Below are 417 nucleotides of genomic sequence, written 5' to 3'. Positions count from 1 at the left end.
ACATTACCGAAATCCTAGATTCCCTTTTTTTCTACACACCACGGTTCTTCAGGGTTTCACCACCACGTCGACAGAGGCTGGGCTTTTTCCACTGCTGTGTTATCTAGGAGCCCTGCGCAATCCTTGCATGATACGCCATATCCGCAGAATCGCACCGCCGTGCTCCACTGTTTTTCTGCGAGGCCTGTGGTCGAGAGACGGACTGGAACTGTTTATGGTTACGGGCCTTTTTTTGTTCCGTCCTCAAGACTTTACCTCCACAAACCAAAATTATAGAGTAGGGCCGTGGGGCCGGGACGGAGGGAGTAGGCCTGGAGAGGGAGGGATGGAGAAAGAGACCGTGGACGGGTGAAAACGACAACTTAACTTCTGAAAGATCGTAAACAATTGTTTTTACCACTGAACAAGAATTTCCCT

This window comes from Micromesistius poutassou (genome assembly GCF_964030765.1).
Source record: "Micromesistius poutassou genome assembly, chromosome: 18".
In the NCBI taxonomy this organism is placed as follows: Eukaryota; Metazoa; Chordata; class Actinopteri; order Gadiformes; family Gadidae; genus Micromesistius; species Micromesistius poutassou.
This window is presented reverse-complemented; position numbering follows the sequence as displayed.